Consider the following 27,725-nt stretch of genomic DNA (forward strand, 5'->3'; position numbering starts at 1 on the left):
TGAAGCAAAAAATAAAGGAATAGAGAATACTTTCATCAGCTCGACTGGTCATGGATGAGACATTGCTGAAACTGAATTTTACAAGAAAAGTTCAAGAAATAAAGTCAAGACGGCTTTCTATGTAGAGGAATTGTCACAACACATGTCATGAAGGTGTGCAGTGAGGAAGGAGCCGTAAGGACTCTGTTGGAAGGTGCAGAGGATGAGGTCAGAGCATCTCAGGTAGGAACCAGATTATGCCTAATGCATCACACCAAGGATTTCAGATTTTGTCCCACAACTGGAGATGGGGGACCATTGAAAGTTTCAAATATTAGCATTTACAATTATGTGATTTATCCAAGCACCATTTCAGCCACATCCTGCAAACTTTGATATGTTACATTTCCATTATCATTTTGTTCAAAACATTTTTAATTTACTTTGTGATATTTTCATTGACTCATGAGTTATTTAGAAGTATGTCATTTTATAAAATACTGTGGGTCTCTCTCCATACTGTTTTACTATTCTTTTTTAATTTAATTCCTCTGAGGTCAGAGAACATTCTCTGCAAATTTTATCCCTTAAAATCAATTTGAAAATCATTTTGTCACCCAGAATGTGATCTAACTTGGTGAATGTTCCATGTTCATTTGAAAAAAACCATGTAGTCTTTAGTTGTTAGGTGCAATGTTCTGTCACTGTCAACTTGGTCGAGGCTGTTGACAGGGTCATTCTGATCCAAATCTTCACAAATTTTGTATAGGGTTGTTCTATTAACTACTAAGAAAGGGATGTTAGAATTTCCAATTTTAACTGTGGATTTGACTATTTCTATCTTTATTTCTGTGAGTTGCTGCTTCATATATTTTGGTTTTTTTTAAAGATTTTTATTTATTCATGAGAGACACAGAGAGAGACAGAGACATAGGCAGAGGGAGAAGCAGGGGCAGGCAACCTGATGTGGGACTTGATCCCAGGATCCTGGGATCAGGACTTGAGCTGAAGGCAGACGCTCAACCACTGAGCCACCCAGGTGCCCCTGCTTCAAGTATTTTGAAACTTTGTTGTATAATTGCTCTATTTTTGTAATATATAGAACCTTTAAGCATCATGAAGTGTCTCCTTTCGTGACTAGTGATCTCCTTGTCTTGATGTCTGAAAGGACAGAAAACTCACAGATTTACCCAGTGTAGTTTGTCCTTTGAGTCTCGAGCCTCCCTCATCTCTCCCCGCCCTTTCCCAAGCCCCCTGCAATAATCCTCACAAGTGTGCAGTTGCAGTTTCCAGGGATTTGGAGAGTTTATGTCTAGAATCTGTGAGCCATCCCTGCTGCAACTTTATTTCTAGGACTTCTCCCCTAAATAGCCAGCTGCTTTGCCAACGTTTAACTTGGTCTTTCTGCCAGCATGGTAGTAGGATATGACCCACTAGACCATAACTAAGACCTTAGATATTGTTCTAAATGCAGTGGGACGGATTGAAGCTTTTGAATGGGGTAGGAGACTATTTGAATTTTATGGCAGTGGTATTACTCTTACTGCTGCAGGGAGACTATGTTGTAGAGCAGCAAGAAGGAATTTTGGGAGACTGAGAAGTGCGTGTGACTGCAGTAGTCCAGACATGTACTCTAAGCTTCATTGTCTACTTGGCTATCTGCAGAAATAAACACACACTCTGGGAAATTGAAAGTATCATTTTTCACAAAGAATCAATCTTCATAACTGTCTATATTTCTGGGTGTATTAGGGCCTGATACACTATATTTTGGCTTGTGAATAGTAAGCAAATGAATAGTTCTTTTAAGGAAGAAAGAACCAGCTGACATCATCGTATTTCACTTAACAAATACTAATTGAGGGACTGCCAAGTGAAGCCAGGCTCTAATTTAAGGCAGGGGGCATATTAGCACAGTCTCTAGCTTCAGAGAGGTAATAGTCTGGAAGGAGAGATGATAATCAAGAAATAAGCTAACAGGTAAGTATTTGGGCAGGTAGCGATACAGGGCAGGTGTGGGGAGGTGACCTAAATGAAGGGAAAGAGGCAATTATGTCTAAATCCAGCTATGAAAATGTCAAGATGGGAGAGCACTTTGGTGTTCAAGAACTGCAAGGAAGCTAGTGTGCTGGAATTTAGAAAGATGATGTCTGAGATACAGCCAGGGTAACGTCAGGCCCCATCTGCCACAGTAAGGATCTTGGATTTTAGTCTAAACATGACCTGTACTTATTGGACCAGGGAACTGATTTATATTTTCAAAGTATCACCAACTATTTGTTCCAACAATCCTTCTTGATCAATTCCTTTTTTGGAGAAAAATTTCCATGACTGTCTTGCATTTCTGCACATCTTGCAAGCAGAAATACTGGCCTCCATTGTTATAGATGATCTTTCTGAGGATGTTTGAAAGAACAGCCTTGGATGATAGAGATCACGCCTTCCTCCAGAGAACATATTCCCTAAGTGTGGATTCCTCCCTCTAACTTAACCCAATGCCTGAATCACCTGGCCCTCTTGAGTCACCCTGTGGGACTGGGGGCTTGGAAAATAACAGCAAACATTTATTTTCTGGCTACTGCTCTCACTGTGAGTAATAAAGTCCTTTGTCTCTGACTCAAGAGAATTGCATGTTTTTCCAGCATCCATGAAATTGTGGCAGTCTGACTTATTAGCTTGTGAGTAGCATAAACTCTCCCATCTTTCACAATTTTTGACAGTTTGGGTGATGAGAATAGAATGCTCATGCATGTATCGGTCTGTGGAAAAGAAAGGATTAGAGCCTCTCGAGCCAATTAACAGGAATGGAGGAGAGTCTGTGGAAATCAGTACTGACCATGACCAAACTGTATAGTCGACTTGGCAATAATTGGTGTCCTCTTCATTGCTTGTTAATGAGGAGTTACTGGGGAGGCAACTGCAGGTTGCGTACAAGAAAGTAGATTCACAGACCGAATCCAAGTGGTTCCTGGCTGGTTGTTAATTCTCCTTCATGGGGGATGATGGAAAAGGAGGATGTCTTCTTTGATCTGGTGGTCCACCACAGGTCTGCTCTAGAGTAAAAACTAGTGCTGAGATTCATCTTGGGTGGTTTCCACCCACCAGTAGACGACAGTTACAGTAATACTCACTTACATTTAGTGTGAAAGGAGGAAAGCCCTCAACCAATCCAGGCAGAAGCCAGGTAAATCTTAGAACGTTAGCTGGTTCACCTGGGAGACAAGGGGTGATGGTATGTAACACCCAGGGAAGAATGGCAACAGCTGAGCCATCTTACACCTCAACCCCTTTTGCATTCTACCATATAAACTTTACATCCTTTCAGAAAGGACAGTAAAAGATCTCAAAGGGCTTTATTTATTTGTTTGTTTTTCATTGAGTCCTAGCTGCTGTAAGAGAGCTTTGGTCCCCTGGGTGAAATGTCCATGCAATGTCCAAAAACAAACTCCAGTGGGAAGCCATTGATGAGGCATCAACTGACATTTGGGTTCACAGTGGTTACGAATTTTTTTTTCAGTAAGACATCCATGAAACACTTGTTGAAGTATAACTTTATGGTAAACCTTCAAAATAAAGTAGTTGTAAAATATACCGCTAGATAGCTGAATGAATCTCTAAGTAACAGATTCCTATTAATGGGACCATGAGGCCTCCATCATTCCTTTTCTCAAAAGCCATGTGTTTGTCAATAACCAATCCACATTGCCAAAACCAAGACTTTGTGCTAAATCAGTTCTTAGGAAGGCTAGTAACAGGCCAGTTGAATGTTGGCAGCATCTAACAAAAATTATGACTGGTTTTGAAAGACTTGATCCAGAGTCTTCGTTCATAGAGAAATTTGCTAACAGAGCAAAAGTTCTCTTGTAGTTAGTCCCAGTTTATTATTATGCAACCATATTACCTTATATTTTTCAATACACTATGGGGGGGAATACAGTGTTTGTACTTGATTTCTTCTCCCTTTATCTACTCCCCCCAAATGAGAATATATGTATGTAGACAACTGTTAATAGAAGACATTTGATCTGATGCTGGAGTCTGGAGCCTTTTGGTTCTTGTGATACAAAACGGGTAAAAGTACTTCAGATCCACTGCTGCATGCCACTGCTTGTAGAATGGTCCAGACAGAGGTGGTGGTCTGCCACCTTGGTAAAGCTTGGGGTGAAGTCATCTAACCCAATGCACTCCTGAGAAGATCCAGCTATTTTAAACAATTCTCAATAAATATCACTTCTGACACTTTTCTCATTTGTTTTGCAAAGTCAAGGGAAGAATTTTCTAATACTAATGACGCCAGCTTCTTCTTTTCCATATTAACTGAACTGTTGTACTCTTGAAAAGTCAGGAAAACAATAATCCTCTAAGATTGAATTTCCCAAGATCTGCCCTAGCCTGTTCGCTCCCTCTATGCTGTCCTCTTTGTAAGAAACAGATTTATAACTTACATTCTCCCACTTGCTCACTCTCCACTATCAGGCTGCCTTCCAGACAAAGCTAAGTGGGTTCAGAAGAAACAAATAACTAGGATGTTTCCCATAGGCCTGGTGAGTGCCAGTGATAATAAGAAAATGAAAAATTAGTAAACATTTCAGAGTAATCCACAGTTTTAAGGATAGAAATGAAGTTGAAATTACTAGAACAGATAGATATCTTTGAAATAGGGAAAAATATGGCAGAAACGTAATGATGAAAAAAGGAAAGAACTGAAAAAAAATCATTGATATCTGAAGAGAAAATCATATAAAAGAAGAGAAATCTTAGATTAACAACTTTTGGGGGAGCAAAAATTATGATGTGTTTAATTTAAAAATCCAATAAAGGCAGAATAAATGCTGATTTAAAAACTTCATTAATAGTATAGTAAATGAACTGGGAATTATTCTAAAATAGAGAGTAAGAAGACAAAGAGTGGTTATTTGGAAATTTAAAAAAAAGAGTAAACTTAAAGATAGATCGAAAACATCAAATGACCCACTAATAAAACTTTCAAAAACAGATTTAAAAAGATGAAGAAAGTGAAACAATCAAAGAAATAATAAATACATTTCTGAATTGAGTTTTCAGATTAAGGGTCCTGATTGTCAGCCCAGATTAACAACAACAAAAGACATTCTATAAAACCTGGAAAATTTTTAGCCCTGAAAGGATAAAGAGTTAATCTCTCAAGCTTCCAAGAAGAAAAGTTTACCAATAACAGACCAGAATAGGAAGAGATTTTGCCTCTGCAACTCAGAAAGCTACAACAGAGTAAAACAATATTTATAGTTTTCTAAAGCAAAAAGACTGGGATTCTATAGGCAGCCAAGATAGAACTCAGGGGTGAGGGAGAGAATTCAAAATTTATCTCACAGAAACTGAGTGAATAAGTAGACAGGGAATATATAAGAACATAAAGAATTTAAATAATATAAATTGTTGTATGAACTGGGTACAGAATAAAAACTGAGAAGAGTCCTTTTCTTATGTCCATAGATTATTTTAAAAATTTGCTATGTGCTTGGTTACAGAAAAAAAAATCTCTGCAGGTTCCACCAGTGCATATTTTATGGCAAATTTGAACTAAAGTAATATAAAGCAAAAAATTAGAATTTTTTTGTTATTTAGAGATTAGTAAAAATGAGAATATCACATGTCAAAACCTATAGGGTACAGCTGAAGGAATATTCACAGCTTTAAAGGATCTCACTATTAAGTAAGAAAGATTTAAAACAAATGGAATAGCCATTCAATTTAAGAAAGAGGAAAAATACAAGAGCTGGAAATTAATAAAGATGAAAGCAGAAATTACTAATTTAGGAAACAATAGTAATAGTTAACATTTATAGAGCATTTGGCATATACCAATTACTGAATAAGTGCTTTGTAAGCATTGTCTTATTTAATCTTCATAATAACTCTAAGAGATCGTTTTCGTCATGAAAAATAACAGTCGTGGATCTTTATGAGGCAAATAATTACATCAGACTCTATAAAGAAAAAAGAATTACAACTGCCATAGATGTCATTTAAAGGATTCTTTCAGCCTTTGATGAGTTTAGAAAATAAAAGGTCAACACTGCCCACAAAACCAAACCAAACAAAAAACAAAGCCCAGAGAATTTGAACAATAAGATGAAGTGGAATACACATATATGTATAGTTTTCTTATACAAACATGGAATATGTTTGGAATTAGTAAATACAACCCATGTATTCAGACCCCAGTGAAAATGAAATTGAAAAGTTAAACCTTGTACAGGTCACTATGTAGAATGCACTATATCAAGGAACTAACAAATATTTCCAAATAGAGAAATCTGGGGATTTGAAGACTAAATCCTCATCTAAAATTACATATGTTGGAGCACTGGGATAGCTCAGTCGATTAAGCCTCTGCCTTTGGCTCAGGTTGTGACCCCAGGGTCCTGGGATGGAGCTCCTCATTAGGCTTCCTGCTCAGCGTGGAATCTGCTTCTCCCTCTTCCTCTGTGCTCTAACTCTTGCTCTCTCTCAAGTAAATCAATTTCAAGAAAATAAAATTATATATGTTAAACAAAATAGCAAATGAGGAACTTTTTTCCCCAAAATGTATGGGATGAATCCAAATCTCTAAATAAAAGCATATTAACAGCCTCAAAACCTTTGAATATCAAACAAGAGAGAATGGAAACAAACCAATTATTCATCTCAAGAAGTCTTAATATCTAAACACTAAGGAAAACTAACAAGGAAGGACTTCTGAAACCAAAGTAAAACAATTATTTTAAAGGCAACAAGAAGAGTTGTTAAGGCTTTTTTGATGCTATTTTTCTTTCCTTTTTGTATTCCAACTCATTCGAAGTGGAGTTAAATTTGTATCATAATAGTATTTATTTGTCAGTGTTAATTCTGCTCTGAACTGTCTTGAAAATTGATTTTAGTGATGGAATCTCTTTATGTTCTTTCCCAGTATTATTCAGCTACCTTTCTAGTTATGCCTGCCCCCCATCTTGGTGTCCTTTCTTCCCATCCACAGTGGACACTGTTGTGCCCTAGACCCAACCCTCTCTCCCATAAATTGCCTACTCCTTCATGATGTTGCATTAGGACTTGGGTGGGTTGCACCAGGCCCAAGGTGGGAAAAATCAGTGCCTTCTCCCTTGAGAACAAGAGAAAGTTAGAGAAGGAAACACAAGTCAGGCTCTCTCTGGGTACATGGACCTGTAAAATGATGTTTCTGGTAGCCTTCACTGCCACATGGCCTGGTCTGTAGGGGAGAATGAAGAACGCAGAATGAAGCAGGTGCATGGGGCGGGACCAAATTAAGAGAGTAACGAAGCTTCTGCAGTGCTCATCCAGGTCATTCTGACCACTCTGTTTCATGCCAGCCCTGTGTTAATGAGCTTTCCCAGCATGTCTCTAACTATTAATTCTGTTTTTAGCTACTTGGATCCAAAAAAGTCTTTACGTGTTGCCTTATCTTACTTTTCTTATTTTATATTTCTAGTTATTATTTTTCACTGACTATTGAGAATATGAAGTAGATTCTTTAAATATCTAGTTCTGGTTCTTTTAGTCAATCTTTTCTACAAGTATGCTATTCCTCTGTGCTGCAAGTACTATATGCTCCATCTTTATATTAATAAGTCCTGCAGAGGTGCTTTTTTCTTTCTTTTGTAGTAATTCATTCTTGGAGAAACACAAGTCCATCCAGTTGTGGGTGGATTCTCTTTGATTCTTTTTGCTTTGGTGCTGTTTGATGTATATATCTCTTAAGTCAATTATCTGAAGGGTTATCTCCCTTTCTCCATGTGACTCGGCTCCTGGACATCTGGCTGTGAATAGTAGAGTCCATCCCTGGTTATGGTGAAGCAGCCTTACATGTGTCTTGCCAGAATCACTGTACAAAGACCTATAATCCCTACATGAGCCACTTTCAGCTCTTCCAAGCTCGGCTTGTTCCTACCACTGATTTCATATCTTGGAATGTCAAGTACCACTCCCTATCCAGCCTGCCGTCTGCTCCAATGCATTGCTGGCGATCTTTTATCCTCCTTCTAGCCCTGCAGGATAAAGGTTCATGTCAGGCTGTGCTTGTTTGCCACTTGATGATATACTTTGCCAAAACCACTGGTTCTGTGCATCAGAGACCACAGAATATTTTTTAAAAAGGTAACTCCAAATATAAAGATTGCATAGTATAGAAAACATAGAGTATTAGAAAAGTATATAACTTGCATAGAGAATAAATCGCCCTGTGGAATATTAATCTGTAGGTCCCTGAGTGTGTCAGGGTTAGTATTTTTTTTTAAGATTAATTATTTATTTATTCATGAGAGACACACACTCTGTGTGTACAGAGGCAGAGACATAGGCAGAGGGAGAAGTAGGCTCCCTGTGGGAAGCGCAGTGCAAGACTCCATCCCAGGACCCTGGGATCACGCCCTGAGCCGAAGGCAGACGCTCAACCAGTGAGCCACCCAGGCGCCCTAGGGTTAGTATTTTTAAGACATATAATTTTAAGGAGGATTGGAATTCAACTGAGGTAACTGGATAGAAGGCTGTAGGGAGAACAAAGGAAAAGTCCCCCTGCCCCCCACCTCTTGTTTGTGATGCAGGTACTGTCTATTGGTGTCATTCTCTCTAGTTATACTTTTTATAGATCCTCATAGAACCCAAACAAATCACAAAATTAGAGGAGCAAAAAAATGTAAATGTATTAATGAATCTTTAATTAAAACTGAAAAAAGAGGGACATCTGGGTGGCTCAGTGGTTTGATTGTCTGCCTTTGGCTCAGGGCATAATCCTGGGGTCCTGGGATCGAGTTCTGCATTGGGCTCCCCACAGGGAACCTGCTTCTCTCTCTGCCTACGTCTCTGCCTCTCTCTGTGTGTCTCTCATGAATAAAATTTTTTTTAAAAAGTGAAATAAGAGTAATATTGGACATATTACACATTTTTTTTTATGATAGTCACAGAGAGAGAGAGAGAGGCAGAGACATAGGCAGAGGGAGAAGCAGGCTCCACGCACCGGGAGCCCGATGTGGGATTCGATCCTGGGTCTCCAGGATCGCGCCCTGGGCCAAAGGCAGGCGCCAAACCGCTGCGCCACCCAGGGATCTCTATTACACAATTTAACATTGTTTGAAGCAGTCATATGAAATGTAAGAGAATTTAACTACAGTGCAGAATATCAAAAATTTTTAGCATTTTTAAGAAGATTAGCAGTGTTAACATTGTTCCCAACACTCCCTCAGCACCAGATAAATGGCATTTTCAAAGTGTTTCCATTTACAGAGGAGTGGAGAGAGTTCGAGAACCAAAAGGACTGGTGAGAAGTGAGAAACCATGAGGATTTCTAGACTTGAAAGCAGAACGGTGTTTCCAAATGGTTTTACTGGAGCTGGGGAGGGCCACTGCCAAGAGGAGGGTCCCTTTGAGGTAAAGGAACTGCATGGTCAGGTAATGAAGGGCCTTTCTCACTGGCGTCTCTCCTCTCACCCTCCAATCTTCATCCCAGGTCTCTCAGGGCACAAGACAGAGCTGAGAAGGGAAGAGAATAAATCTGGAGAGAAAAACTAACTTGAAAGGAAAGGAAATGAAGTTAAGACTAGAAAACATAAAAAAAAAAAAACAAAAAAACATGAAGGTTAAGCGGGGAAATGTTGATAAATTAAAAATGTTAAAGCCCAGGGCGCCTGGGTGGCTCAGTCAGATAAGTGTTTGACTCTTGATTTCAGCTCTGGTCAGGATCTCAGGGTCCTGAGATTGAGCCCTGCATGGGGTCCTCACTCAGTGGGGAATCTACTTGGGATTCTCTCTCTCTGTATGTTTTTGTCCTCCCTCCTGCCCATTCTCTCTCTCTCCCTCTAAAATAAAAATAAATAACAATTCTCTTTAAAAAAAAGTTATAGATTATTAAATGAAAATGAAAAGAGTATAATACTAGTGAAATTATAGAGTAAGAATAAGAATTAGGAACTAGAAATCTAAGTAAAAATATGAAACATTAGACAAGTAAGTAAGATACCAGGCAAAATAATTTGTTTTATAAAATGAAACCAAGGCAGGAAGTTGAAATGTTACAAACAGGTAATAAAACCAGAATACAAAAATAAAAATGAAATCAGCAAAAATAAAAGCAATAATATGTGTGAAGTAACCTACCTATGAATAGTAGTATACTTTTATTATTTTACTTTGAAATAATTAGTATGCTTTATTTTTATGATAAAAAAGGGGAAAATGTATTTAGAAAATAAAAAAAAACACATATTAACCCAGCTCAGTTAGCCAAATATTCAGAGGGCTAAATCAATTAAAAGAATATATTACAGATAGAGAAACTGTTCGTAAGTAATTTGCCTAAAACCATGTTAAGAGTTAGGGAGGAAATAAATTTCTACTACTGTGCGGTGCCCTCTCCCTCTTGACTGTGCTTTATTTTATCTATTTTTAAAGGTTTATTTATTTATTTATTTATTTGAGATAGAGAGAGAAAGAACATGAGCATGTGGGGGAGGGGCAGAAGGAGAGAGAGAATCTTCAAGCAGACTCCTGACTGAGCATGGAGCTTGACTTGGGACTGAATACCTGGACCTTGAGATTATGACCAGAGCTGAAATCAAGAGTTGGACAATTAACCTACTCCACCATCCAGGCACCCCTTGGCTGCATTTTAAACTCAATCACCATAGATGCTCTCTCTCAAGGTTTTTACCACAACTTTTTGTCGCTTCTCTTCTCAGGTAGAGAAGAGGTAAGTATCTCTCTCTCTTTTTGTATATGCCCGTTCAAATAATTTGAGGAAGCAGACACAATACATTTGGCATCTAAACCCCCGTTTAATAGTCCAACATTCGAAAACAAGATTGTCAATGTACATTCTCAAGGCCACCAATTGTTTGATATAAACATGAAAATGAAAGCATAAGCATAAAAGATATCAGGCATGTGCTGGCTTCACCACCAGGGTAGCCGGTACCTACAGCAGTGTTTCTAGGCTCCCACAAGTACCCCCAATTCCCACTGTCTGAGGATTCTTATGTTTCTCCCCCCACCTCCGTTGTCCACCATGGGAAACATGTCTGTTGAGAATAACTACATTTTTTTTCAACTCAAAACAACTTCTCAAGCTCCACTTTCTATAGTTTGTATTATGAAATCAAGAGTTTTTTCTCCCTTCCCATACAATAAACATTTAATATTTAATATTTAGAAATTTTAGATTTAATATTTTTAGAAACACAGGCTAGTCCCACTGATCCAAAACTATCAAATATTCTCTTTGATAAGTCCTCTCTTCCTAGCTTTTGCCTGCATAATCACAGCCACTGTTGTCAATCTGAGATTTATCATCCTAGAAAGTAACCAAAAGTGCTTATATGAATCTCATAGTGGATCGTATCTCTAAAAAATCTGGAAAAAATTTCTTCTAGACCCTTATATTTTCTCCTTTGTATAATAAGGCTGTGTTATCTCCAGGTGTGCATCTTTGTTACCCGTTCTGGATTTTCAAGGATTAAATTCCCAAATGGGTTTGGTCACCATACATTTGGATAGGTAAGCCCATGTTCAGGAAAACTACTTGGACCCTGCAAGGACAAAAGGGAAGTGCTGCCCATACTGGGCTTCCCTGTCATTGCCACCTCCACCAAAGTACCCAAGAGAATCCATACCAAGTGTCTTTTTTGTGTATGCAAACAAAGGCTACTTCTATGTCCCTGTACTTCTGCTCCTGACATTTTACATTAAGAAAAAGTCCAAACATCAAACAGAGATATAAAGGGAAGCTGGAACTGAAAATGGATAAATAAAGTAAGCCCTGAATAATGGAAGTTGTTGATGGCACTATAATTGGTCCTTGCAACTTTATAGAACAGATGGGATTCCTGAAAGATCTTAAGAAAAGATAGCTGGAGGGTGGCATATATTATATAACTGTCATATTCTGAACTGAAGGAGAGTTCTGGGGAGAAATAACTAAATTAGGAGCATGTAAAACAAATGTGTTTATTGTTATCTATTATTTATGGCCCTCTGGATAGCGGGTAGTTCATTTGACTATACTTCGGCCTAAACCAATTTAAATTAATCTAGCTGGTAAATTGAATAATGCTATATCAACTGCTTTGCTGCAATCAAGATATATTGCATATACTCAACTCTCTTAATCTAGTAACCATATTTTCCAATGTTGATGGATAATTGCCTTTAAGTGCATCCCTGCCCTCTCTGCTTTTAGGTCTGGTTGATAGGACCATTACTGGAAGTGGTATGTTCCCAGAGCCATTTTGAGAATGCAATTTGCCTTAACTCTCCCATCAGTAACATCAGTATAATCTGAGGGTTCTAAAGGCTATTAGCTTTCCCTAATGGTCTTTGACTCCCTTAAATAATGATCAAAAAAGGGTCCAACAAACATGAAGAGACAAACTTCAACTTTCAACTCCCTAATATTTTCTCCCCTTCAGTGTGAATGTTCACTGTGGTTCATAAGCATATATTCCCGAAGGCAAAGAAAACCTCTGTGAAGATTTGTGTGTTGTATCAATGAATGCAGCCTAGTCAAATCTGTCATTTGCAAAATTGTTAACTGTCATGAGTTTGTCTGTTTCCATTTATACTTTCCCAGGACATTGCTATGGCATATCAAGAAGCTATAAAGAAACAATGTTAGTGAAAGTCTGGTTTAGTAGATTTGTATTAACAACTAAACTAAAAACATGTCAATAATGCATGAAATTTCAAGTCTTTTTCACCGAAGTGACAGGGTCAGAATTATGAGCTGTTTATACCTCCTGTTTCTTCTTTTCTTTTCTTTTTTTTTTTTTTGAGATTTTATTTATTTATTCATGAGAGAGAGAGGCAGAGATATAGGCAGAGGGAGAAGCAGGCTCCCTGTGGGCAGCCTGATGTGGGAATCCATCCGAGGACGTGGGGATCATGACCTGAGCCAAAGGCAGACACACAATCACTGAGCCGCCCCCACCTCTTGTTTCTTCTTAAACAGTTGCTTGATACTATGATTGGCTTTAAAATCGCAGTTTGTATATGCACCTATTCTGGCCAGGAATTTTTTTCTATTAGTGTTTGTCACAGACTGCTTATTCCTTTAATGTTCAGCGTTAGAGTGTGATTTTTGTGAACTTTGCTTAGACGTCTTCTTCACTTTTTATAATTAGGTTTCTAAAAACTCCTCTGAAAAATAAATAAATAAATAAAAATAAAAATAAAAACTCCTCTGATAATGATTATTGATAATTATAATGGTAGATGTGAAGATGATTGTGCTCCCCACTAGAACATACACTGGAAAGGATCTTCCCGGTGTGGTTATAAGTAGTTCTGGATTACCTTGCTACTCCCTCTTGTGATCTGTGAACCCAAATGTAGCATTTAGTTCTGGCAGTGTTGTTCTAGGTAAGAGAGGAAGGGCTGCCTGTTTTAGATCATAGAGAAAACCAGACATTTCCAAGAATTGTAGTTCTTTTCAGCTGAAAAATTAAAAAGACCCACAAAATCTTGGGGGTTAAACATTAGGAAGATAAAATCTCTAAATAATGACACCTCAAACCTCTAATTCCAAGGGAAAGACAAAACATAAACGAACAAAAAATAAATGCTTCTGTTATAGCTCATCAATGAGACTTGATTTATGACTGTATTCTATTCTATCTTGAATTGACATGAATGTGTACCTCTAGTTTGTATATACATAATAGAATATATTTATATGTGTTTGGACCAAAATCAAAATGAGATCAGCTATGGGAAAGCACTTTATGCTTTACAATACATTTAAAATATAAGATTTATTATGTATAGATTTAGGTAGACCTAAGAAGCAAGATGTTTCTTCAGCACTATTACATTGAATTATCCATTTAGAAGTACCTTATCTGTTTCTTCCCTGACATTTCCAAGCAATCATTTGATCATCTATAGTTTCCCAACCCAAATCCTTCCATAAATGGAAAACTATAAATCATAAAATATTTACCGGAGAATTTAAGATGACTGTCTCAAATCTTCTCTGGTTTTCAGATACATGTGCTAGGCAATATTTCAAAAGGCATAAATATGTATAACTGCTCTGTGAAAGTCCATGCATACATGCATACATACATATGTATATATCCATCCATACATATATAAATAAATTTAAAAGACAAAGGCTTTGTACAGTGGCCAGTTTTTCAATCTTGCTAAAATATTCACTGTTGTTTTAAGAAACAAAGATGGTTTGCATTAACTTCAAAGTGTTTTAATTAGCAATCGTATTTCAACATATAAAACTCAGTCATATTTTAACATATAAAATACAAATAAATTCAACTGTATGCTCTTTGAGGGTAAGGACTAGGTCTTTTGTTTCTTGCATAATTTTACCACAGATCTTAGGATACTGCTAAGTCCAAAGTGGATATTTAATAAGCATTTATACTGTATGTTTAGCTAAAAAAAATATGTCTCTAATATATTCCAAAAATGGGATTCTGTGTTTGACTTGGAGGTGTTTGGTTACCACTAATGATACTGAGAGATACATACTTATAGTATGAAAACACTGGCCCAGAAAAAACTTGATAAAATGTCACATCAAGCCATAAAACCACCAAGAACTACCTAACCATTTATAGCATAAACATATTGGAAAGATAGAGAATTACTTTCTCTTTCTCAAGAGAGACCTGTGTTATAAAGTGATACCTGTTTATCCAGGTCATTCTTGTTTTATGTCAAACACAGCGTGCAGGATATTTGCTTTTGTCTACTACTGCCAGACTATGAGTTGTGTATGATAATGACAAATCAACTACACCAAGGGCTGAAGTAACAAGACACTTTTGTCAAGTAGATCTTATGAGTTTGGAATGTTCCAAATATTGAGCCATGAAATAATCAAGTAAACACTCTAGTTAGACTCAAGTCAGCAGATTTTTCTAAAGTGACTCTTGTGTGCTTAGCCTTTTGATAAAGACTCCTGAAAAGTTTCCGTCCCTTGGGATTTGCTCTTGTTGGGGAGGACAGAATTATGAATATTTTTAAAAAGCCAACTAGATAACAAAGCAATCACATAATTCAGTAATAAAATAGATGCTACAGATTATCAGTGTTTGAGGAATACAGATAGTATGATCAGCTGTGTTCACAGACGGGTTTATGAGGGGAGCTGGCCCTGGGAAATGAGCAGAATTTTGACTTGTAGGGAGGATAGCAGAGGCTTGAGAGAAGAGGATGGCTCAGACAAATGTGTAAATATCAAGGATCTGCATCTGAGGCAGCACTGCAGTGTTTCCTGGATTCAGCTCAAAGTCTGTTCCTGTGTTACCTAAATGGGCTTTATCTCAATTTTCTCATATGTGAAATGAAGGAAGGAATAGTGTGTGTGTGTGTGTGTGTGTGTGTGTGTGTGTAATTCTGATATAATTATATTTTCAGATATTATTTTACATTTTTTGGGTTCTGGATCTCTTATCTCTTTGAGAATCTTAATTAGGTATACTTTTTGTAATACTTTTGTCTTTCCCCTCCATTACCTCTGTTTCCTTTAAGTTTCTTCTATCAGTCTGTGTTTGGTTTTTCCTAGTTCTTTGTTTTTCATGTTAAAGATTTTCCTCAGATATCTGGTGAGTCTGGCTGCCTATGTTTAGGACAAAGTACTTAAAACTTATCTATTCAGTATTCAATAAATACTTATTGAATGCCTACTATGTGTCAGGTACTGTTATAAGTACTTGGAATTCAGCAGTCAAGAATTGCTTGGGAATTCTGTGTGTGTGGTGAAGAATAGAGAATGCCTGCCTGCCTGCCTCCTTAAATGTCAATATGTCATTTTCTGAAACCAAGCAGTCTCTTCAAAGAAGAACCTACCTATCTTCTTCCCAGGTAAGGGATATTTAGTTGTTTCTATTCTCAATGTAAGGCAGGGAATTGAGATTGGGCCCTGCCACTTTTCAATAAGCAGCCTTTCAACTCATCCTAGCATATACCGCCAACTCAACCTACCATCCTTTCCAGATCCTAAACATCTTCATCTTAATTTTTACAGACAAAAGACTTCCTGTTTCCGGCCTAAGAGCAGGTAGTTCCTGTCTGCAAGAAGAAGAGGAAGGGAACTGAGGTGTGACTGCTTTTCATGTAGGTTTTCTTTTTTTTTCTTTTAAAGATTTTTACTTATTTTATTTGAAAGGGAGAGTACACTAGCTCACAGAGAGGCAGAGAGAGATGGAGAAGCAGGCTCCCCTGTTGAGCAGGGATCCTGATGTGGGACTCGATCCCAGGACACCAGGATCATGACCTGAACCAAACGCAGATACTTAACCATCTGAGCCACCAGGTGCCTGCTATGTAGGTTTTCAAAACAATTTCCCAGCTCTCAGCCCATCCCTTCACCCCTCACCCTTTCCAGTCCTTGAAACCTCAAGTCTAGAGCCAGGGGAAAAGGAATGTTGAGTAGTTAATTACATTTACTTCTTATTGATAGGTATTTTATGAGTAGCTTCCTCTGCTTTGTTGTATCAGTTAGCAAAAACATTAAAATCCTTGCTTGGATATTTTTTCTTTGTTCATACATTTCTTTAATTTTTATTTTTTAAGTTAAATTCAATTAACTAACATGTAGATGTAGTATTATTAGTTTCAGAGGTCGAAGTCAATGATTCATCAGTCTTATATAACACCCAGTGCTCATTACATCCCATGCCCTCCCTAATATCCATCCAGTTACCCCACCCCCCAACCTCTTCCCTCCAGTGACCCTCAGTTTCCTATGATTAAGAGTCTCTTATGATTTGTGTCCCTCTCTGATTTCATTTTGTTTTATTTTCCCCTCCCTTCCCCTATGCTCCTCTGTTTTGTTTCTTAAATACCACATATGAGTGAGATCATATAATTGTCTCTCTCTGATTGACTTATTTTGCTTAGCCTAATACCCTCTAGTTCTCTCCACGTCATTGCAAATGGCAAGATTTCATTTTGTTTAATGGCTGAGTAATATTCCATTGGAATACATGCCACATCTTCTTTATGTATTCATCTGTCGATGGACATCTGGTCTATCTCCATGGTTTGGCTATTGTGGACATTGCTGCTATTAACATTGGGGTGTAGGTGCCCCTTCAGATCACTTCGTTTGTATCTTTGAGGTAAATACCTACTAGTGCAGTTTACTTACTTATTTTTAATGGGGTTTCAGGAGGAAGAGGGAGAAAAACACATTTAGTTAAGCCAGAGTCTTTAAAATGGTTTGTTTTTTGACTTTCATATACTACTATTTTATGTAATTGTAGAATACTGCCGTAAACACCCAGATTTGTTCCTTCCTTCTTGTGTGCATGCCTTGGGTAACTGCTCCCATACCAACACTGGACATGGCAATGTGACTTTGGCCAGTGGGCAATTGCAAATGAGAAGTTGAAGAGATATGAAACTTGCCTATAACACTCTATCTTGTGAATAAGACTCAGCTGGTCTGCTGCAGGCTGATAGATCTTATGAAAAGATATTCAGTCAACAGCTATCCCTAGTGAAGACCAATCACAAGCCATCCAGACTGACCCACCCAACTCACTACTTGATTGCAGATCCAGGAGTGAACACAAATGAATTGAACTTTGCTGGCCCAAAGTGAGCCCAGCTTATACTGCCCACTTGTAGAATCATTAACTAATTTAATGGTGCTGGTTATGCAGCTTTTAAATACCTCCTTTTAAAGCAAATATTGCTATGCCTATCTGAATATTCTTGAGGAGTCCATTTTGTCTTTGACTCCAATCTCACCTCTTTCTTCCAGAAGCAGAAGAGAAAGAAGAGAGGAGGGCATGTGAGCACGGAGTACCTTGCAGAGTTTAGTGTGTATGACCATCATTTCCAATGTGCAAGGTCTTCTGCTATTCTGTAGGAGAAATCAAGAATAAGAAACAATTTTGGCTCCCAAAGGCCTGAGAAATGTGTCTCACTAATGAGAGGCCTATATTTCTTCAAGAACTGCAAGTATCCCTTTAAAATTCACATGACCTAGGGCAGCCCCGGTGGTTCAGCGGTTTAACGCTGCCTTCAGCTCAGGGTGTGATCCTGGAGACCAGGGATCAAGTCCCATGTCGTCAGACTGCCTAAGTAGAGTCTGCTTCTCTCTCTGCCTGTGTCTTTGCGTCTCTCTCTCTCTCTCTTTCTGTGTGTGTCTCATGAATAAATAAATAAAATCTTTAAAAAATAAAAATAAAATTCAAATGACCTAAAGATATATGGTACCTTCTTAAACTATTACCAGCTATGACAATTTACTGCTGAGCTCTGTAAAAATGGGATGGAGAATAAGTATTTCTAGGGGATAAATGAGAAGAATGAGAAAGGATGTTGAAAAAGAAAGTAAGGGGTACCAAGAGTAACCTTAGTAATCTTGCTTCCCTTCTAAGTGTTCACAGTAAATAATGGTGTCTTCCTCACCAGAAGGGAGGCGAGTAAATTTCCCCTTGGCCTTTTTTGGTCAAATTAAATAAATTAATTCTCCTCATCACTATTACTGTTCAACCTTTTACTCATGAAGAAAAGCAAAAAGTCTCTTTCTCTCATAATCCTAATATATACCAATGACCAATACATGTTTTTAACTAAAAGAATTGCTTTTCCATCCTTTAGTGTCACAGTTTTGTCTCCTTGCACAGCATGGTGCTTCTTTTTTACACATCATGCAGTAAAATCTTTGCTGAGTAACTACAATGTCCAAGGCACCCACTTTAGCAACACAGAAGCAAATACATTTTTTTCAAGTTTTTATTTAAATTCCAGCTAGTTAACAGACAATGTAATATTAGTTTCAGGTGTAGGATTTAGTGATTCATCACTGACACATAATACTCAGGGCTCATCACAACAAATACCCTCAACTATTCACTCATCCCCATTTCACTTATCTGCCTCTCCCCCTGCCCACCTCCCCTCCAGCAGCCATCAGATAAGAACAAATATCTTAAAACAATAACAATAAACTTGACCCCTCTCCTGAAGAGATGAGGCAACATTCTAGTTGGAGATATAGGACATTAGAAAAATACCAATAGAGGGGCTCAGTCAGTCAGTTAAGTATCCAACTCTTGATTTCAGGTCAGGTCATGGTCTCAGGGTCATGGGATCTAGCCCTGCATCAGGCTCCATGCTCAGCGGGGAGTCTGCTTGAGATTCTCTCTCCCTCTCCCTCTGCCCTTCCCCTGGCTGACTCAAGCACTCTTTCTCTCTTCTCTCTCTCTCTCTCTCTCTCTCTCTCTCTCTCACACACACACACACACACACACACACAAATAAATAAATAAATCTTATTTAAAAAAAGAAAAACACTTGTAAGTACAATATGGCAGAAATGGAGTGGAAATTATTAGGAGGCAACAAATGAGAGGGGTCACAAGCTAAGCAAGCAGGCAGGGTGTGACAATTTTAAACCTGTATAGTGGGTAGTTAAATCTTCTGTCCATGAAGTCAGAGAGACCTAGATCCTGACCCTGTTGCTTATTAGCTATACAACCTTGCTCTAAGTACCTCAAATTCAAACAGGCTCCAAGTACCCCATCCTTAAGATAATTATCGGCATATTACCTAATTTGTTCTGTCATATTTGAGCATCTGCCATACACCAGACTCTTGGATGCAATGGTGATTAAGACAGTTATAGTCTCAGCTCTCATTCAACAAGAAGCAAGGAGTCAAAAATGTGTTTATTCTAAAATGGAGATAGAAGAATAGAACAAACAAATAAACATAAAAGAAAAAATGTTCCTGAGGCAGTGGTCTTTTAAGAGGGTAAGAAGAGTTGGAAGGCCTGCAGAGAAGGGGTGGTTGGTCATGTCTTAGAGGAAGGAACAGAATCCTGATGGCTGGAGCAGAGACAGACTAGGGTGGGGCAGAAGAGGAGGCCAAAGATTTCGACAGAAGGTGGATTATACAGGACTGGCAAACCACAATCAGGAGGCTAGACTCTAACTTAAGCATGATTAGAGTCTATTGAAGGATTTAAAGAATATTTCATCTAAGGAAGTATTACAAGGATTACATGAGAAATTACATGTAAAATTTCTCATTTTCCTTCCTTTCTTCTTTCTTTGCTTCCTTCCTCCCTCCTTCGGTCTCTATCATTTCCTTTTTCTTTTTATTTAATTTCTTTTGTTTTGTTTTGTTTTGTTTTGTTTTCAAATCAAGGGCTCTCTCTGCTTCATGGGCAGTGGTACTAAGTTACATCTCATTCACTATATAAGGAGATATGTGTTAAGAAACTTCAAGTCATAGAATAGCCTATTTCTGATTCCTTGTGTGGATGTTTAGCAAGGCAAGGAGCAACCATTTCCCAGACAGTTGCCCTGGTGACTCAGTCCTTCAGTCAATTCTGATGAAAATAAGTTTAAAAATTATTTTAAAACAAACATGTAATTTTAAAGAAATATATAAGACAGCCCCTCACTTCCACACACCTTTGAAATAGTATTCATTCTTCTCTGATAAAGGGAGGACTTGGTGGGAAAGTTTTACAAGCTCTGACAGCATAAGCTCTTAATAAGTGGTAAAGTTGTTATTTTTCAAAGGAAAGATGGAGAGAAGATTGAGAAAGGACTTGAGGTCCAGGGGAGATTGAACCAGGCTTTTCAGGGATGGTGGGATAGATGCATGAAGAAAAAATAAATGTGTTCTAGGCAGAGGATATAGTGAACGAAAATGCACAGTGGACTGATCTGCATAGGACAGGCTCAGGGACTGAGATGGGTAGAGAATACAGCAAATCTTGAGAAAAAAAGTGGAATTATGTTTCAGAGTGATATATAACTCTTGGGGCAAAGGGGTGCAGATAGTGGAAGGAAAGTATGTATGATTTTGATTCAACAACCTTCTTCATTTTCTAAGGTTCAAAAAAAATGTTTACAAAATTTTGAGTATGGGAAAGTAGCCTCAGAGATACAATAAAATCACTAGATAGTGTAAATATATTTCCCCTCATATACACTGATAAAGAAAAGAACCTATGGATACAGATGAATGTTACTGTATGCTGAACAAGCTTCCACTGGACCAAACAAAAAAGAAATCTGGGATTAGATCCCTTCAAATGATAATGCATGACTGAGCTTCATAAACCAGGAAGGGAAAGAGTACATTAAGTAATTAATATACAATATTGCATTGCATCATAGAGTGCATTAATTCATATCATATACAAAATAAATTGATCAGCTATGTAGTGGTTTATCTATAAAGTATTAAGTCAACCTGAAAAAAACTTCATATAATCATAAAACTAAAGAACGGCACTAAGGAAAAATTCAAAGCTTTTTGGAAAATCTGTTAAAAGAAAACTAGTAGTGATGTATTAACAGAAAAGTAGCTTAATAAATTAGTTTAATAGTGCAGCCTGGGGGCTCAGCGGTTTAGCCCCTGCCTTCAGCCCAGGGCATGATCTCGGGAGTCTCGGGATCGAGAGTCACGTCGGGCTCCCTGCATGGAGCCTGCTTCTCCCTCTGCCTGTGTCTCTGCCTCTCTCTCTCCTTCTCTCTCTCTTTCTCTTTCTCTCTCTCAAGAATAAATAAATAAAATCTTTTAAAGAATTAGTTTAATAGACTTAACGAAATCCAGCACAAAGGAAGTTCAGTGTTGGAGTGTCGTCTGCCTTTTTTTATTCTTGCTTCAAATCTAAAATCAACCTTGTTAATTTTTTTAAACATTGGAAGAATTTTTTTGTAACTACATAAGTTGCCAGATAAAATGTTTCCCATATCACTGTGAAAATGCTAGAAAAAGAGCGGCTGTATCATAAATAATTTGTAACTGTCTTTGCTTATATACATTCTGATTTAGATCTTCCCCTATTTTTGATAAATGTGCTGAATTTCTGTATGTGAAGTTTCAGAAGAAAGCATTTGTCTTGTACTGTTCTTAGTTTGTACATCTTGGGGAAAAAAGTCAAAAGAAAGACAACAGAGCTATTTTTAGGAGGTTTTCCTACATTTTTATTGCCTTTTAATAAAATAGATCCTTGGGTTTTGGGGAGGAGATGATAAATAGTAGGGAGTGTGAAATTTAAAAGAACATATATCTTGGCTATAAAATCCATAATATGGATACAATCCCCTTTGTCTAGGTCTCTTGATTTTTCTCCGAGCAATGTATAGCCCAGTTGGGAATCATTCACACGTTTATGAAATATTTACATAGCAAAATTATGTTTTAGTGGAATAGGTGATAAAGACATGAGAATCTTCTAGAATGTAAAGAGGAAAAATAGCCAGATAAATAGGACTAAAAAAAAATCACTTTTTTAAGTTTAAAAATATCCTCTTGTATTCAGATTGAGACAGCATACAAAATGCTGAGCACATTCATCCTGATGAAATTTTGTGATTTCAAAAATAAAGAAAATAATTCTATAAGCTTTTTGAAAGAGAGAATGCACATGTGCCCACAAAAAAATAAGAATCTGAGTGTGTTGGATTTTAATGAGTCAAATGCTAGAAGACAATGGAGCAATTTTTTCAGATATTCAGATTTCTAGTGGAAAACTTTGAATCTAGAATTTTTAAGTTTTATACAATGCATATATACATATACATGTATGTAATACTATTTTTAAAGAAGTATGTTCAAATGGTTCAAAATCAAAACAATATAAAATATATAATCTACAGAAAGACTCCCACCTCTATCCTCAACCTCTCCCTTACAGATGATGACTGTATTCTTTTTTGTGCATTCTTTTATTATTTCTTTATAAATACATAAACCAATATGAATATATGTATTTCCCCTTTCTCACACAAAAGAGAACGTGCTTTAAATATTGTTCTATTTTTTTTTATATACTTACCAAAAAATGTTGAAGATCTCACCACTTCAGTACCAAAATCTTTGTCATGTCATTCTTTTATCATTTCTTAGGACTGTGTTGTATGGAAACACCAGAATTCATGTGACTAGCCCCTCATGTCAGACGGTTGAGCAGTTTCCAATTTTGTAGCATTATAAACAATCCCTCAATTAATGATATCCTCTGTTTCTTAAATGTTCATATGTATCTGTAGGATTATCTCCCAATAGTTGGATTGCTAGGAAAGGTTAAATTATTTGGGTAGATGAGATCCAGTTTCCTTTCTACAGGGTTGTTTCATTTTGGAATCCTAAAAACAATCTATGAGAGTACCGGTTTTCCACCAATTTTGCTAAAAGAGTATGTCAACTTTTTGGATTTTTGCCAATATAAAAATGTGAAAAATAATATCTCAATGTAAATTAAACTTGCACTTCTCATATTACCATGGACATGTTGCTTCTTTTCCTATGTTTGAGGAGCATTTATATATTTATCTGTGAATAATCTTAACCACGTTTCTTTGGGATTGTTAGTTTTACCTCAATTTCTTAGAGCTACTTATGGATCAAGGAATTAGCCTTTGTTAATGATATGAGTTACAATCCCTCCATCCACCAACCATCACCAATTTTTCATTCATCTTTTGAGTTCGCATATGTTTCTCATTTCATGCAGAAGTTCTTGATTTTTATCTAGTCAAAATTATCACTTTTAATGACTTTTGAATTTTTCATTATATTAAGAAAGGCTTTCCCCATTGCAAAGATACAATAGAACTCAGTGATTTTTTTTTGTACCAGTTGTATGGTTTTATTTTCAAAATTTCAATCTTTGATCCATTTGGAATTTATCCTGGTGTAAGATGTGCAATATTAATTTACTCCAGATGGCTTAGCTAAATTGTTCTAACATTGCTGACCAAAAGTTCACATTTTTTAATAAACAAAAACCATGGGTTAATTTTTGCTTATAACTCCAGATGGGGAAGACTTTTCTAACCATGATACAAAGTGCAATAGTCATGACAACTTGAGATTAATACCTTAGGGCACATCAAAATAGAAAATTGTATATTTTTTTCAATTTTTCTGATAACACTTTTATCACATATTACATTCTTGTATATATTTTGTTTATCTGTAATCTTACTATCCTGTTTCATGTGTCAGTTCATGGGCAAGTATGACAGTGTTTACCTTTTGTGGCTTATAGTATACTTCATCATATCTATTGAGCTAGTTTCCCCTAGTTTATGTGGCTATACTTGCATATCTTTTTTATGTGAACTTCAGAATAATTTTATTTAGTCCCAGTTGGTATCAAATTTAAGACCACATTAATTTAAACAAACAAATAGACAAAAGAACTTAGGGAATATAGACGAATTGATATAGAATCTTCCTATCTGCGATTATGATATGCTTTTCTAACAATTTGTGATTTTCTATACTTTGGGAGTGGTTTTGGTTTTTTTGTATGGGGTTTGCTAATTTAGGCCTATGGTTTTATGTCTTTTATGTTGCTAATAAAAACTGATCTTCCATTGTATCTTTGAACTGGTTGCATTATGTTTAGATAAATTCTATTTATTTAGGAATAGTAATTTTATATTCTACCATAGTACTGTATTATTTTATACATGTAGGATCTTGTTTTCCTACTTAGTATCTTAGGTTTTCCACAAGTAACATTACAGCAATTGCAAATTGTAATAGTTTTGCCTCCTCCTTTCCAATATTTTAAACCTCTAAATTTCTTCTCTTGCCTATTTTATAGATTAATCTCTTTCCAAAAATGTTAAACTGTAGCAGTGAGAGAGGACATTCATTTTTGTTTTACTTTGGTAAGAATGCTTATAGTATCTCCACATTCAGTATGACTTGGACTTTTAGATATATACCCATGTTACTTCAAATTGATAGAAAATCAAATTAAGAAAGTACAAATAGATTACTGTATTGTTGAAAACTTTTAACAAAAACTAATGTTTATTTTGTCAAATGCCTTCTCTGAATCTAGGTAGATTATCATATAACCTATGTGAATATTGAACCAGAGGGTATATGTATAATATCTACCCAATTTTGTATAAACCTAAAACTTATTTAAAAAATTAAGTCTATCAATTAAAAAATTAATTTGTTTATATATTTAAAGTAAGAGTTTCAAGATACAGTGTCAAATGAGAATGCTCAAGAAGAGAAGATGAAAGATATTTAGAAATAGAGAACTCGGGATCCCTGGGTGGCGCAGCGGTTTAGCGCCTGCCTTTGGCCTGGGGCGCGATCTTGGAGACCCGGGATCAAATCCCACGTCAGGCTCCCGGTGCATGGAGCCTGCTTCTCCCTCTGCCTATGTCTCTGCCTCCCTCTCTCTCTCTCTCTCTCTCTCTCTCTGTGTGTGACTATCATAAATAAATAAAAATTTAAAAAAAAAGAAAGAAATAGAGAACTCATTAGCCTTTACCCTAGACAAGTCTCTACCAAATCACAAAGCTTCAGTACACATTTCCTTCTCTAGAAATTCACTATCATTTTGATCTATCCCCATTGAATCTTTGATATCTATACCATGGCATGTAATCAGTACTCTTAAATGAATAAAGACATTGAAAAACAAATAAAGGCCAGGGTCAAAGTTTATTTCTTTTGTTTTAAGATTTTATTTGTTTATTCATGAGAGACACAGAAAAGGAGAAAGGCAGAGGGAGAAGCAGGCTACCCACGAGAAACCTGATGTGGGACTCAATCCTGAGACTCCGGGATCACGCCCTGAGCCAAAGGCAGACACTCAACAGCCAAGCCACCCAGGCATCCCTCAAAGTTTATTTCATTACTAGTTTGGGGAATTTAAGAATCCCAGAAGTTAATATCATTGCTTCTTGGACAGTTTTGTTGTTTCTCGTTCTGCTCTGACTTTATAAGGCGGTTGTTGCAACTTGCCTTTACTCTACTTCTTATCTTCTCTGCCTGGATCCCTCAATTTGATCCCCTGTCCACTTACTTTCCTTGGAATCTGACTTTTTCATACCAGTCTTGCTGAACATGAGAGTCTTGCCCTGAGTCTTCATTTTCTTTTCCTAGATCCCTGCTTTCTTCTCTCATATCACCTGTCTGTAATCCCTTGTGTCTCACCTGTCATAGATTCCTCTAATGTCATATTAACATATCAACCAATCAAGGCATCTGTTTCAGGCACTTCTTTTCTATTTCCTCAGATTCACCTGGCTTGCCAAGAGTGGCTGATTGATTCCTACTAAGTTCAGAGGGCTCCACTGCTGGAGGTCTACCCACCCAGTCTAGAGATCCTTCCATCACTTGTGAATTCACAGGAAATGCTACACAGCATAACTTTTTGAGAAGCTGCCAAAGCAACTAGGATGAGAAGACCAGAAGCATGGAGGATTTACCACACCAGGGAGCAAATTTCAACCAATATGAAACAGAAGAAGGAGCTTAGATGATAAATTCTCTCTTCTCTCCAAAGGACTGCTCCAAAGCACAGATTTCCCTATAACCTGCACTTGGAGCAGTCTTGCATAGAAATTCCTGCTGAGGGGATCCCTGGGTGGCGCAGCGGTTTGGCGCCTGCCTTTGGCAGGGTGCGATCCTGGAGACCTGGGATCGAATCCCACATCGGGCTCCCGGTGGATCATATTTATCTATGTTTAGATAAATTCTATTTATTCTATTCATAAATAAATAGAATTTATCTAAACATAATGCAACCAGTTCAAAGATACAATGGAAGATCAGTTTTTTTTTTTTATTGGTGTTCAATTTACTAACATACAGAATAACACCCAGTGCCCGTCACCCATTCACTCCCACCCCCCTTTTATTAGCAACATAAAAGACATAAAACCATAGGCCTAAATTAGCAAACCCCATACAAAAAAACCAAAACCACTCCCAAAGTATAGAAAATCACAAATTGGTAGAAAAGCATATCATAATTGCAGATAGGAAGATTCTATATCAATTCGTCTATATTCCCTAAGTTCTTTTGTCTATTTGTTTGTTTAAATTAATGTGGTCTTAAATTTGATACCAAATTTGATACCAACTTCTCCCTCTGCCTGTGTCTCTGCCTCTCTCTCTCTCTCTCTGTGTGTGTGACTATCATAAATAAATAAAATTAAAAAAAAAAGAAATTCCTGCTGAGATACTGTTTGGATATCTTCACAGTTCACAAGAAAGCGTGGCCAGAGTGGTAATACATGTCTCTCAGTGATTACCCATCCATTTGCTTCATTTCCTTTATTCCTCACTCTCACTTCCCCTGAGTTTTTACCTCTTAATAACAGCTTTGGTACTTGATGCTTGCTATGAATAGAATGTTTTTTCATAACTACCAATGTGATGGTACTTGGAGATGGGGCCTTTGAATGGTAATCAGGGACATGAAGATGGAGCCTTAACCATAGGATTAGTTCCTTTTAATAAAGAGATATCAGAGAGGACACAGTGATAAAGCAGCCATTGACAAGATAGGAGAAGAGTCTTCACCAGAATCTGGCACCCTAATCCTAGACTTCCAGGCTCCAGAACTATGAGAAACTAAATTTTTGTTGTTTAAACTACCCAATATGTGGTATTTTATTAAGGCTGTCTAAGCTAATACAATACTTAAATGAAGCTCTATCTTCTAGGGAGACTGAGCTAAAACAGCACTCATCACTTTGTGAATATAAGATGCACATATTACCTACTGCCTATTTGCCTGAGCCTTGGTCCATGCTTGTGGTGTTCTGCTCTGTTCATAGAGCTCCTTCATTTCCATTCCTTAAGGGGCTATCTTGCATATTACAGCATGTGGTAGCATGTGAATCTAGTCTCTGAAACCCAGCTCTTGGGGTTTAATTCAGTTGAGGATCCTGATTCAAATTCTGCTAACAAGCAAGATAAAAACTGGTAAAAATCTTGGAAAAAAAGCTCTATTG

At 37.1% G+C, this 27,725-nt stretch overlaps 1 long non-coding RNA gene across 1 annotated transcript; it reads left to right on the forward strand.

Moving 5' to 3' along the window:
- LOC140615902 (uncharacterized) lies at positions 1-26,939 on the forward strand. The gene is made up of 3 exons (XR_012016409.1): positions 1-222; positions 15,992-16,080; positions 26,001-26,939. It is a non-coding gene; the product is annotated as an uncharacterized lncRNA (long non-coding RNA).
- Positions 26,940-27,725: the final 786 nt, after the last annotated feature.

Source organism: Canis lupus, chromosome 24 (genome assembly GCF_048164855.1).
Source record: "Canis lupus baileyi chromosome 24, mCanLup2.hap1, whole genome shotgun sequence".
In the NCBI taxonomy this organism is placed as follows: Eukaryota; Metazoa; Chordata; class Mammalia; order Carnivora; family Canidae; genus Canis; species Canis lupus.